The following is a 13,594-nucleotide window of genomic DNA, read 5'->3' as shown; positions in this document are numbered from 1 at the left end:
GCAGGCAGTGGGCCACCAGAAAGGAACAGATTCCCAATAGGCACTGGCTGCTAGCCCTAAATCTCTGCCCCAGAGCATGCTGACTTGATAGAGAGAAGGGGGTAAAATGAAAATAGATAGACCAGGCCCTGGAAATTTATACTGGATTTTAGAGGTAATTCCCAATATCCAAAAGAGTGTGGCTACTTTGATTTCCATCCCGGCTGGAGTCAGTATCGTCAGGGGTTAGATTTGGTGAGGTTGCAGGGATATCTAAGTAGTGGGGATGCTCGGGGTGCAGAGAGTGTTAATTAAGTTCTGAAGGTTATAGTGGGGGTCTGCTATAGAATGAATTTAGTACAAATTTCAAGCACTTATTTTCATGAGCCTAGAGTCAAAGTATGCCCAGATTCTGGGAGTGGGACTAAACTAAAAGTTGGGAGTTAAGAGGGGGCTGGCTGCAAAAAGAAGAGTATAGAGGTTAGAAGACAGTTCTTTGTAATCGTAGGACATGGGTCTAACATGAAATTTCTCAGGATGGGAAATAATTGGGTATTACATAAACAGTATTACCAGCTTGTTTTTCTTTTCTCTTTTTCTTCTTCTTTTAAAGAATTCAGAGTATATAGGTATAGATGTGAAAAGACATGTTTCTAGAAAATTATATTCACAGATAAGCTTCTCTAATTTGCCAGTTCTTCTGTGCTGAGACATGTTTTCTAGCAAACAAAATACACTAATAAATCTATCAGGGGCAGAAAGGCAGTGGGGGACAGCTGTAGCCACAGCCTCCAGGAGTGACAGTGATTAATTCCTACATCTGCTCAGTCAGATAGAAACAAAGGTCAGTCTGCATAGATTAGCATCCTGAGCACCACCTCCTCCTAACACACAAACATGAAAGAATAGCATCTTTCACCACTGAAATGGCAAAATTCAAAATGCCTGAAAAATGTTTATCATCTGACACTCCCCCCGCCCCAAAAGCAAGCTTTTAGTGGGATGGAGATGGAATAAGGCATAGAATAGGATCAAATAGTGATTAATGTCATATTAGTGTCTAATCTTGTTAGCATCCAAATTATGTGAAATTTCGATGCTCAGCCACATTTATGAAAGCAAAAGAAAACAAAACTTAAGAACAAATCTTAATGAGGTAATTTGGTCAAAGTAAGAAAGGCTATTATGGTGAAGCAGCTGAACACATGTGGACACTTGATATTATGTAAATAAGGTATCTGGAAGTTGACTCTGTCCTCATGTTCAAAGTCCCCTGAAGACATTGCCACTTCCTATCCATGACTCCTGCAATTATAGATCCCTGAGGGTTGAGGGTTTTTGTTTTTATTTTTTTAATAATCTTGGACTAGGAAGATACTTTTTAAGTGCAAAAATTATAAATATTTAGTTCAGTTAATTATCACAAAGGATATAACTATGCAACTATCAACAGAGTTAAGAAAGAAAACATTATAACGTTTCAAAATCTCTACTTATAATTATTACTCCTTCCTTTCCCCCTAAAAGCAAACCACTATCTTGACTTTCAACACTATAGTTATGTCTGGTTTTGAACTTTATATTAGGTGAATCATATAGTACATGCTCTTTTGTGGCTAGCCTTTAAATTTGATGTTTGTGAGATTCTTCTGGAACTTGCCATTTTTGGTGCTGTATAATATTCCATTGCAAGAATATATCACAACTTATTTATTTCTTCTACTACTGAAGGACATTTGGGGTGATTACAAATAATGTTACTGTGAATATTCTTTATACAACTTTTGGTACGAAAGTGCTTCTTTTGGGTACACTTCTCCTGGGTATAATTTAGAAGTGGATTTGCTGGTTCACAAGACGTATGTGTTGTTAATTTTAAAAGACATATTAAATTATTTTCCAAAATGGTTATGCCAATTTGCACTCTCACCATGAGTAGATGTGAATTTTGTAACTTCACATCTTTATTTTAACATTACCTTTATGTTTTAACCCATTTGGTGTATGTTTCATAGTTTTGATTTGCTTTTTCCCAGCCATAAGCAACCACTCATCTACCTTCTGTCTCTGTAGATTTATCTGTTTTGGACATTTCATATAATTGGAACCACACAATTTATAGTCTTTTGTGATTGCCTTCTTTCACTTAACATAATAGTTTGAAGATTCATCCATGTTGTAGCATGAATCAGGGTTTCCTTTTTTTTTTTTATTGCTAAATAACATTCCATTGTATGGATATACCATTTCATTTATCCATTTATCAGTTGATGGGTATTTGGATTGTTTCTGCTTTTGGGCTATTATGAGTGCTGCTGTGAATATCTATATGCAAGTTCTTGTGTGGACATATATTTTCATTTTCTTTAGTATCTACTAAAACATCTAATTACTGGGTAATATGGTAACTCTGCATTTAACATTTAGAGGAACTGCCAAATTATTTTCCACAGCAGCTGCACAATTTTACATTCCCACCAGCAGTATATGAGGTTCCAATTTCTACACATCCTCGCAAACACTTGTTTTTCTCTGTCTTTTTAAATTCTAGACGTGTTAGGGGGGCATAAAGTAGTATCTCAATGTGGTTTTGATTTGCATTTCTCTCATGGCTAATGATGTCATACATCTTTTCATTTGCCTACTGGCCCTTTACAGATCTTCTTTGGAGAAACAGCTATTCAAATTCTTTGCTCATTTTAAAATTGGGTTATTTGTCTTTTTTTTAATTATTGAGTTGTAAGCATTCTTTATGTATTCTAGATACAAGTCCCTTATCAAATATATGATTTGAAAATATTTTCTCCCATTTTGTGAGTCCCTTTAGTTTTCTTGTTGGTGTTTTGAAGTACAAAATTTTTAATTCTGATGACATTGAATTTATTTTTCTTTTGTTGCTTGTGCTTTTGGCATCATTTACTGATGTCCTCCTGATAAACAGAAATTTTTATTTTTTTACTATTAGCAATGGTACCATAAAAAAGTCTTATGCAATTCACCTTTGCATTTACAGTAAACCTATCCATTCTAACCATCAATGTTCAGGATATAAAATTGAGAATTTTTTTCAGAAACTATTAAAAATAGTGCTGTCTCTACTGATAAAACGGCACACACCTTCCTTTTAGATATTTCCTTTTTGTTTTTTTTCTTTTAGGAAACTCAAAGATAATTTTTAACATTTTATTGAAGAAAAATATGCATAAAGCAAAGTGTATATAAATGTATAACTCAGTGAATTTTTTAATACCGACACACTTGTGTAACCAGTATACAGGTCAAGAAACAAATATTACCAGTGTTCCAGAAACCTTCCTCTTGCTCCCTTCTGTCACTGTACTCCCCCAACTTGCCCCTCAACCTTCAGGGTAACTACGATCTGGACTTCTAACATCATAGATTAAATTTGCATAGTTTTGTATTTCATATAAGTAGAACCATATAGGGTCTCATCTTTATGCCTGGTTTCTTTTGCTTAACATTATTTTTGTGAGTCATCCATATTGTTGAATGTAGTTGTAGACTGTTTATTCTCATGGTTGTATAGCAGGCAATCATTAAATATACCATGATGTGTTTAGACATTAAACTATTGATGGCTAGCTGAGTAGTTTCTAGTTTGGGCCTATTAGAAATAGTTTTATTCAGAACTATCTAGTACATGTATTTCAGTGAATATATGCATGCAATTTTTGCTAGAATTGCTGTGACATAGGGTATGAATATGTTCAGGTTTAGTAGATTCTGCTGAACAGTTTTCTGAAATGATTGTAACATTGTAAACTCCCACAACAATGCATGAGAATTCCAGACACTCCTCATTCTTCCCAATACTTGGTTTTGTCAGTCTTTTTTTATTGTAGACATTCAAGTGAGTACATAGTGTTATCTCACTGTGGCTTTACTTTGCATTTCCCTGATGACTAATGAAGTTGAACATTTTTTCATTTGTTTATTGGCTACCTGGATATATTCTTTTATAAAGCGTCTGTTCATATCTTTTGCTCATTTAAAAACAATTGTGTTCTCTGTGCCTTTCTTATCTGTTCATAGTCCTTTATTCTGGATAAAAATCTTTTGATGATACATGCATTGTAAATATATTCTCCCATTTATGGCTTGCTTTTTTCCTCTTAGTGGTGTTTTTAGTGAACATAAGATGTTGTTAACATTTATGTAGAGCAATTTAACAACCTTTTCTCTTATGAAAAGTGCTTTTTGTGTCCTATTTAAGATGTTTTTCTGTCTCAAGATTATGAAGATATTCTCCTATTTATCTTCCTGAAGCTTTATTGTTTGACTTTTGCATTTTGATGTACAGTCCACCCCAACAGATGATTTTGTTGAGGTAAGACTGAAGTTGCATTTTTTCCCCCATGGGGATAGCAAACCAATCCAGCACCATTTATTAAAACGTGTCCATACATGCTCTGTTTCTGGATTCTCTCTATTCTGCTCCATTGGTCTATTTGTCTATCCTTGCCCCAAAGGCATACTTAGCATGTATGAATCACTAGCTTTTTAATAAATCTTAATATCCCAAAGTAGAAATCCTCCCACCTTCCATTTTTTCCAGGCTATTTTTGGCCCTTTGAAGCTCCATACAAATTTGAGAATCAGCTTGTGGAGTTTCACCAGAAAAGAAAAAAAGTTGGATTTTTATTGCAATTACACTGAATCTCTATATCAATCTGGGGAGAAATTATATATATCTTTACAATATTGAGTCTTCTAATCTATAAACATAATATATCCTTTATTTATTTAGAACCTCTTTAACTTCTCTCAAAAATGTTTTATGACTTTCTATGTAGAGATACTGCGTATCTTTTCCTAGTGTATTAGTAGGGTTCAATCAGAGAACAGAACCAGTTGGAGATACAGGGATTTGTGGCAGGCAATTGGCTTATGCCATTTTGAAGGCTGGTTAAGCTATCTTAAATTCTAATTTAGGCATTTGTATTCTTGAATTAAGGCACCCAAGGAACATGACTTTATTTAAAGGAGAGCTACAGGTACCTCTTTAAAATGTTAAAGGTCTAGGGGCACCTGGGTGGCTCAGTTGTTAAGCGTCTGCCTTCGGCACAGGTCATGATCCCAGGGTCCTGGGATCGAGCCCCGCATCGGGCTCCCTGCTCCGCGGGAACCCTGCTTCTCCCTCTCCCACTCCCCCTGCTTGTGTTCCCTCTCTCGCTGTGTCTCTCTCTGTCAAATAAATAAAATCTTAAAAAAAAAATGTTAAAGGTCTATTCTCAAAAAGCAGCCAGGCTTCCTATTAAATGTAAGTCAGGTCATGTCATTCCTCAGTTCCAAACCCTATAATGGCTCCCCGTAACTTGGAGTAATGTCAAAGTCATTACAATGACCTGCAAGACCTTACATGATCTGCCCCCCATCCCCCGTTACCTCTCTGACCTCATCTTTTCCTACTCTCTGCCTCATTTACTCAGTTCCAGCTACACTGGTCCTCATTCCTTCCTCATAGCCTTTGTATATTCTGTTCCCTCTGCCTGGAATTGTTTTCACCTCATGACTTGTTTCTTATGCCTTTCAAGTCCATACTCAAATATTACCTTCTCAGTGAGTTCTTTCCTGACCAAACTCTAAAACAGCACTACCACCCTGATATTCCCCATCCATTTTCCCTGTTTTACTTTTCTTTCCTGTACTTATCACTAATATTCCATATATTTAACACTTGATTTGTTTATTGCCTGCTCACCTCTGTAGGAAAGCAAGGTCCATAAGGGAAGGGATTTTTTGGCTACTTTGTTCTTTGATGCAATCCCAACACCAAGAACAGTACCTGATAGACTGTTGACTAATTCAATAAGTATTTGTTAAAGAAATAGGCACATTTGTAAGAACCTAATAATGAGAAGGCCTTCTAAAAATACAGTACTCTGTGGCCAACAGGGAATCAAAAGCAAACAGATTTTAATGGTATGACAAGACTGAAAGGATAGTTTAGAATGAAAGGCCACAACCAGGAGCAATGGGAAACTGAGGCTCTGGATGTCATTCCTTAGGCCCCTGCAGGGACAACCACCATGAGGGAGAGAAAGAACAATGGAAAGCAATTGCTTACCTATGGCATAATTTTATATAGAATTGCTACCATATTACAGTTAAAGATGAAAACATCCATCTTCTAAGAACTTATATTGTCATAGTCTATATTCTAGTCCATTTAGTTCATTCATTCAGGAAACATGGAGTATAGTCCAGGCACAATGGAGATACAGAGATGAATAAGATGTGATACTAAACTCAAGGAGCTCATTATCTGCCAGGGGAGACAGTGCTCTCCTCCTTCCTATCCAATAAGCTGTGATGGGTCAATGGCATGCTTAACTGTAACAGTGAGTATGCAAAGGGGGGTGTGTCAACTTCATCTAGAGGTCATAGTGATTTAGGCCTGACTACAGGATAGACAAAGAGCATCAGAGGGCTGTGTAGAAAACACTCCTATCCATTAACCCTGATTCTGCCTCATTAACTTCTTGCTGAATCATCCCTATTCCATCTCCCAGCCAGTACCAAGAAAACCTCATCTCTGTTCATGATCCTAGATCTTGTCACCTTATTTCTGCTTCTCACCTCTTTTCCAGCACCATTCCTGAATGCCAATGTCTTTGGACCTCATGATACACCACTGACTTTTGGCTCTATGCTCAAACCTTTGGAAGTGATGATGGATACAATTTTTTTTTTCAACTATGAACCTTAGTTTTCTTTTTGGATAAGTTCTTGCAAGATATGCTCCTGTCTCTGCCTCAATTCAATCCTAGGCTCTGCAAACCTATCCCCAAATCAGCTATATGGGTGGCATTTATTCTAGGCCTGACTGGCTCTTTCTTCTTGGCCAATAACCATCAAACTAAGGATTATAGAGAAGATACCAGAAAGATTTGTAGGACACAATCTTAGTGCAAACTTTCTCATAGCCAACAAGATGCCAACTGCTTTCCTTTCTTCCCCATCACCTTCCCTCAGCTCCAATTACTCAAACCACAAAGAGGGCAGACCTGAAACAATCAATATGAAAAGAACATAGCTTTCCCTGCAGCAAGACATTATTTTTTTAAAAGCTATTTTTAAAAAACCAGAATGTATTTTTTGGATTTGCTCAAGTTTTTCCACCTAGGTGATGCATTTGAAGCTCCCAGGAACACTTTAATTACATTTTACACAGAATCCTGAGCACAGTAGGTGTTCAGCTCAGCAAATATTTACTGAGGTAACATCTCTCCCCAGAAAAAGACCAGGCTTGTTATGACTCACTATAAAAATGGGGAATTCCTCAGGTTCAGATTCCTCTCCTTTAATGACAGCTCCCCGTATATTCAAGCCTCCATCGTGGTCCCTGCATCATCCTCATGGGATTTGGGGACATGGTAACCAGCACAAATGCAACATGAAGCTCTGACTACTGCTTTTGCCATGAATAATGAAGTACTTTGTCTCTGAGCCCGAGTCTCATGTCTTTTGCTAGTATCTATAAGATAGTAGCAGGTTAACTTGTTAACCTGCAAGCAGGGCAAAAACTTATTCCTACACAATTCTTACTATTCAAATTTCTTGATTTCCCAGGCAGTAAAATACAAGATACTGGGGATTATTGTGCAAATGCCACTTTTATTCTGAGAAATAACAACATGTAAATAACAATTAGTATCTATACTCATTATCACAAGTGACAGTGAGATAAGCTCTTGGAATAAAACTTCTTTAATTGAACAAGTTTAGCTTCATACAGAACTTAGGACATTGCCCTTATTTTATGCATTACGTAAGAGGCACCAGGAGAGCCTTTGGGCCTGAAGTACCTGCTTTGCTCCAAGTTAAGTGATTATTAAACTTTAAGAGGAATCTAGAAAAAAATAATGCATTCTCCCATAATAGTCATTAATATCTAACACAGTTATCAGATGCGTTTCAGGTCACCTAGCAGGGCCCTTCGAAGGACACCAGATATGGTATACTTTTTTCCTTTATGGGAAATTTCTCAGAAAAATAAGAATGTAGACATTTTGAAATATAGCTTTAATGAATATAACTGCCATGCAATAAACTGCACATAATTAAGATATATGATTTGGTAAGATTTGATATATGTAAATATCTATGAAATACCACAATCAAGGTAATGAACACATCCATCACCTTCAAAAGTTTCCACATATCCCTTTGTAATCCCTCCTTCTTGCTTCTCTGTGCCACCCCCCCACCCACCTGCAGGCAACCACTCATCTGATTTCTGTTACTACAGATTAGTTAACAACAGATTAGTTTAATTTTCTAGAATTTTGTATAATTGGAATTATATAGTATGGGACTTTTTTTGCCTGGCTTCTTTTACTCAGCATAATTACTTTGAGATTCATCCATGTTGTCCCAAGTATCAATAATTCATTCTTTTTAATGCTGAATAGTATTTTATTTTATGGATACACCACAACTTGTTTATTCATTCACCTGTTGATGGATATTTGTTCTATGTCCAATCTTTGACTATTAAAATAAAACTGATATGAACATTGGTATACAAGTCTTTGTACAGACATATCATTTTATTTTTTCTTGAGTAAAAACCAAAAGGAGGAATGGGTGGATCATAGGGTAGGTATGTGTTGAACTTTAAAAGAAACTGCCAGACTGTTTTCCAAAGTGGTTGTGCCACATTGCAATTCAACCAGCAATGTATATCAACACTTGACTTAGTTTTTTAAAAATTGTAGCCACTGTAATTAAGTGTGTAGTGGCATTTAATTGTGGCTTGAATTTGCATTTTCCCAGAGGCGCCTGAATGGCTCAGTCGGTTAAGTGTCTGCCTTTGGCTCAGGTCATGATCTCAGGGTCCTGGGATAGAGCTCCACATTGGGCTCCCTGCTCAGTGGGGAGCCTGTTTCTCCTTCTCCCTCTGCTGCTCGCCCTGCTTGTGCTTTCTCTCTCTCAAATAAATAGAATCTTTAAAAAAAATGCCAGCTAGGAATGTGATGGTAATTGGGCTTAGTCTCTAGATCAATTAAGAGAGAATTAACAATATTGAGTCTTCCAATCCATGAACACAGTATTTCTCCATTTATTTAGGATTTAAGTTCTCTCAGCAATTTTATAGTTTTCAGCATGTATTTCACAGTATTTGTTAGATTAGCAATGTTTTGTAGTTTTTAGTGTACAAGTATTTTGCATTGTTATATTTATCCCTAAATATTTCATATTTTTAATGCTATTGTAAATGGCAATGCATTTAAGTTCAATTTTCAGTTGTCTGTTTTTAGTATTTAGAAATACAGTTGAGTTTTGTACCTTGATCTCATATACTTCAACCTTTCTAAACTCATTTATTAGTTCTAGTAGTTCTTTAAAAAATAGATTCTATTGAATTTTCTACATACACAATCAGGTCACCAGAGGGTAAAGCCATTTTAATTCTTCCTTTCTAAACCAGGTGCCTTCTATTGTCTTTTTCTTATCTTATTGCACTGGCTAAGATCTCCATCATTGAATAAAAGTGGTAAGAGCGGACATCTTGTCTTGTTTCTGATCTTAATGGGAAAGCAATCGGTCTTTTACCATTAAAAATCGGTGTTGGCTATAGTTTTTTTTTTTTCACAGATGTACTTTGTTAGGTTGAAGTAGTTCTCTTCTATTGCTAGTTTGTTGAGACTTTATCAGGAATGGATGTTGAATCTTGTCAAAATCCTTTTTCTCTGTCTAGAAAGATTATCATTATTTTAAGTTGGTAAATATGGTGAATTATATGATTAATCTTTGGATGTTAATTGAACCTTTCATTCCTGGGATAAATCTCACTTCATTATGATGTATTATCCTTTTGATATTTGGTTGGACTCAATTTGTTAAAATCTTGTTTAGAATTTTGGATCTATGGTCATGAAGGGTATTAACTTACAGGGTTTTTTTTCCTTCTAATGTCTTTACTAGGTTTTGATACCAGGGCAATACTGTTCTCATAGAATGAATTAGGGAATGCGCCATGATTTTCAGTGTTTCAGAAGATGTTCTGTAAAACTGGTAACATTTCTTCAACAATACAGGCACAGATTAGCTGGGAGCCTCTAGCTCAGGATCTTGCACAAGGATGCAGTCAAGGGGCCAGCCATTGCTGCAGTCCTCCAAGGCTCAACTGGGGTAAAATCTGCTTCCAACCTCATTGCTATTAGCATGTCTCAAAGGATCTGTTTTCAAGTTCATTGACATGGCTGTTAGTAAGCCTCAGTCCTTGCTGGATGCAGACTAGAAATCAGTTGCTTGCCATGTGAGCCTCTCCATAGGGCAGCTCACAACAAGAAGGTGGCTTCCCTCAGAGTGACAAAGTGAAAGAGCGAGAGAGATCCAAGAAGGAAGCCACAGTCTTTTTGTAAACTTATCCTAAAAGTGATATCACATTAATAAGCAAGTCAGTAATTCCAGCCCATCTTCAAAGAGAGGGGATTTCCCAAGATTGTGACTATCAGGAGATTGGAATTAATGCAGAACATGTTAGAGACTACCTGCTACAGTTGTTCTTAACATTACCTTATTATCCTTCTAATATCTGTAGAATCTTGGGTGATGTCACCTCTCTTTCCTTATTCAGGTCATTATATATTCTACTCCCCCCCATCATTTGAAGTAGAGGTTGGTCAATTTTATTGACCTTAATAAAGAGCTTTGGTTTCACGGTTTATTTCTGATTTTGTTGTTGTTGTTCTATTTCATCAATTTCCACTTTCATCTTTATTATTTCCTTTCTTCTGCTTATTTTGGGACTCAATTTGCTCTTTTTTTTTGTTTCATAAAGTAGATCTTTCTCCTATTCTAATATGGATTTTAGTGTTATCATTTCCCCATAAGGACTGCTTTAATGGCATCTAATGAATTTTGATATGTTATATTTTCATTTTCAGTTGAAAATACTTTCTAGTTTCTCTTTTGATTTCTTCTTTGACCATGAGTTATTTTAAAGTGTTCTATTTAGTTTCTGAATATTTCAAAATTTTCCAGAGTTCTTTCTGTTATGGATTTCTAATTTAATTCAACTGTAGTCAGGGAACATACTCTGTATGAATTGAATCCTTTTAAATTTAATGAGACTTTTTCTATGGCCCAGAATATGATCTATCTTGGTAAATGTTCTATGTGTACTTGAAGAGAATGTGTATTCTGCTGGTGTTGGGTATAGGATTATATAAATGTCAATTAGGTCAAGTTGGTTGATAGTGCTGTTCAAGTCTTCTTTATCTTTACTGATTTTCTCTTATAGACTACATTTTCAAATTTTATCAAAAATGTAGTATCTGCATCTGAACTTGAACATTACTATAATATTTATATTTTATTAAAATATTTTTCTTCCTCTGGTGCTACACACACACACACACACACACACACACACACACACACAGAGTTACAAATTTAGAGACCAAAGAACTGAAATGAAGCACCTGTGATGCTGCACCTTTGAACAAATTTTATTATTTAAGAAAGCACTTTGAAACTGGGTTATTTTATCTTTCCTTGTCTGAACTTGTTAGCTACTTAATTGCAAAAGGTGTTTTTATTCACAGTGCCTCTTATTATTTTATTCTTTATGCCAAGTCATGCTCCCACTGCAAGCAAGACACGCAGTAAAATCTTTAATGGAATGAAAGAAATATAGGTGTTTCTACTATAACACTGTTTACAAGTGTTCCTATTTTAACAGGATATATAAATGCTTTAAAAACCCTGCATCCTACAAAATTGTGTATAAAAATAATGGGTTATGGGGAAAATAATATGGGGCCATATTAAATATGAAACATATTTAAGTTTGTAACCAAAATACCAATAAAAATAATGATTATCCAATTAAAAAACTAGCACTCAGCACATGTCAATTACCACTATTTGTACCCAGGTCACAGTTGATTTTTGCAACCTTAAATCTGCTAGATGTAGGTACTTGAGGGCATGGACTTCCAATAGATAACATTGTCATCCAAATTAAAAATCTGCTCTGGATCTGTGCTTTCTTCAACAATCAATTGTTTTTAAACACTTGGGAAATATCTTCTCTACTTCCCCATCTACTCCTAGATAGCTTCCTAACATAAGAGGTACGCCAGTTCTTGAAGCCATTAAATGAGCTACTACTTGCATTGCCACAGTAGTGCAATATTCTTAGCTTAAGGCTTCCTTCTTTAACTGTAGGAAGGCTTGCCTCTGAAATCCTTAAACCATTGATGTGATGGGGGAAAATTACATATGAACCAATGGTATTATTTTCTTATTTTCCAAATGGGTATTAATTTGCACTATAGAAATGTGTTGCAGCTGAAAAGACTGTACTCCATAGTTCTCTAACTTTGAAATGCATGATTACCCCAGTCATTTTCTTGGTAGCAGCTACCATTGGGATGTAAGTATCTTTCTTCCCAGGGTCGCTGAAAATATATTTACTGAGAACCTATTATGTTCCAGAATCTGTTATAAATGCTGGAGACAGTGGTGAGCATGATAGACAAAGTCCCTGTGTCCAAAGACTGTACATTGTGATGGGGGATACAGACAATAAACAGGCAAATCAATAAATATGGTAATATCAGAGAGTTATAATTGCTATGAAGAAAATAAAACAGGGTGATAATATATGGATTGAGATACTGGAACTGGATGGCCATTCTGTAGACAGGCTACTCTGGATAGAATGATCAGGGAAGAGGTGACATTTGAGCCAACACCTATAAGATGAGAAGGAACCAGTCACGGGAAGATCTGGAGAAGACTGGCAGGCAGTGGGAACATAAGGGGACAGTAAGTCAAAGGCCTTGAGATGGGAGTAGGCTTAGTGAATTTGAGGAACAGAATGAAAAGTGGCTGGGGCAGCATCAGAGGTACACTAAGGTTTGACTGCCCTGCGTCACAGCCATGCCAAGGTTGACACAGCCATTCAAGTCACTGTTCTTTAACAATTCCATGTCCTCCATGCCTCAAGTGGCCAACTGTGCCCCAAAATGCCTGCTAGACAAATCCAACAGACTGACCCTCATCTGAGCGCCAAACCCAGAGAATGGAGCACAGGTGACCCCCACAAAGTATAAGGTTGGAGTGGGGCTGGGCGAGTCTGACGTCTCTGAACCAGTTGTTGAAATCTGATGTGGGCTCCTTCCAGAATTTAGCTGTGGGCCCCAAAGCGATAGCTGGAGCAGGGCTTCTCAGGTGGCAGGCTGGGACAGTAGGGGCGGGGTGATGGTAAAGAGTATTGGTGTGGGGTAGATGGGGTGGGCTCCGAGGGAAGGATCCCATAGCAGTGAAGGCAGAATTTTGCAAGTCCCTTCAGAAAACAGTCTTCATTTAGTTTCTTTTGCCAGCCCTGGAAGCCATGGATACTTACCCTGATGAGCCAGTGACTTTCTTTCTTTCTTTTTTTTTTTTTTTAAAGATTTTATTTATTTATTTGAGAGAGAGAGTGCATGCACAAGAGAGCATGAGCTGGGGGAGAGGCAGAGGGAGAGGGAGAAGCAGACTCCCCGCTGAGCAAGGAGCCCGATGCGGGACTCGATTCCAGGACCCCGGGATCACGACCTGAGCCGAAGACAGACACTTAACCGACTGAGCCACCCAG

At 36.9% G+C, this 13,594-nt stretch overlaps 1 protein-coding gene across 1 annotated transcript in view; it reads right to left on the bottom strand.

Annotated features, from left to right (window-relative positions):
* GPR156 (G protein-coupled receptor 156) overlaps window positions 1-13,594 on the bottom strand; it is an 83,726-nt gene that overhangs the window by 40,286 nt on the left and 29,846 nt on the right. The window lies entirely within an intron of this gene.

Source organism: Zalophus californianus, chromosome 1 (assembly GCF_009762305.2).
Source record: "Zalophus californianus isolate mZalCal1 chromosome 1, mZalCal1.pri.v2, whole genome shotgun sequence".
Lineage (NCBI taxonomy): Eukaryota > Metazoa > Chordata > Mammalia > Carnivora > Otariidae > Zalophus > Zalophus californianus.
Note: the sequence above shows the minus strand (reverse complement) of the source record. Positions and strands in the feature narration are given on the sequence as shown.